The sequence below is a fragment of the Cynara cardunculus genome, assembly GCF_001531365.2.
Source record: "Cynara cardunculus var. scolymus isolate 2C chromosome LG 17, CcrdV1, whole genome shotgun sequence".
Lineage (NCBI taxonomy): Eukaryota > Viridiplantae > Streptophyta > Magnoliopsida > Asterales > Asteraceae > Cynara > Cynara cardunculus.
The window spans coordinates 16,202,418-16,203,509 of record NC_037544.1 but is presented as its reverse complement, the minus strand read 5'-3'; positions in this window follow the sequence as shown (position 1 = coordinate 16,203,509).

The window sequence follows — 1,092 nt, the reverse complement described above, 5'->3', positions numbered from 1 at the left end:
AATTTTATTAAATCCATATTAAATGATTCGAAATTGAATAGTTCTGTAACAAGATATTCAATTGATGAATTATTTGATATTGGAAATAGTAAAAATGGTTGTTCTCCAAGTAGAGTAAATGAATTACTTTAGTCTTTTACTTCTTTTAGACCTTACCATTTCATGCATTCTGTGATATTTTATGTATCTAAAAGTGCTGAAAAGAAAATATCTTATAGAAATAAATGGTTTGGAAGTTACAACATACCCCAACCTGATACTAACAATATAGGACCCAAGTTCGTTTGGGTACCAAAATCTATTTAATCTGGTTTTGCAGGTGTGTCCATTCTGTGCTAATTAGAATATCATTTCTGCGATACACCAATGCAGGGGGAGTTGTGATTTATTCCAAACGAGGCTTCTGAATATATCAGTTCAGAACCCGTGCTTAACCGACTGAGGCTTCTGAACATTTCAGTTCAAGACCCGTGATTTACCGAGTGTGGTTTCTAAACACTCAGTTTAGAACCCGTACTTAAAATGTTTCAATTTTTTCCTTATTCTTTTCAGCTTAACTGATTCATTACTCAAATCTACTTTCTAGGGGGAGTTCTCTAGAATTTTTTTTAATAATAAATGTTTTTGGAAAAGTGATTTTTTTTTAAACGAGTACATTCTCTGAACAGGTATTTCTTGAGATTTTGCTTGCGTAATTTCTTGTCGTACATAACTCCAATATCTGTTTCAGCTATTCTTCAAAATGTTATTATCACGTCTCTTATATGAAAATCATTTTCGGTGATAATACACTCGTTTGTATTCAATTTTGTTTTTCTGATATTTTTTTACATTGATTCATATACATTCATTTTTTGAATATCAGAATCTGTAAACTTGTTCTTACAAATCTTCATTCATTTCTCTCGCATACCGAATAATCGAATCGTTGTCGCTTCATTCTTCCGTTAATTGTGCTTAAAGCCAAATTTTTTGATCAACTTTTATCTGATCATTGCGCTTTAAAGAAATAATATTTTTGATAATCATTGTGATCAAATGTGCATAACTCTAAATTTTAGGAGAGACTGAGTGCTTATCAGAAATACCTCT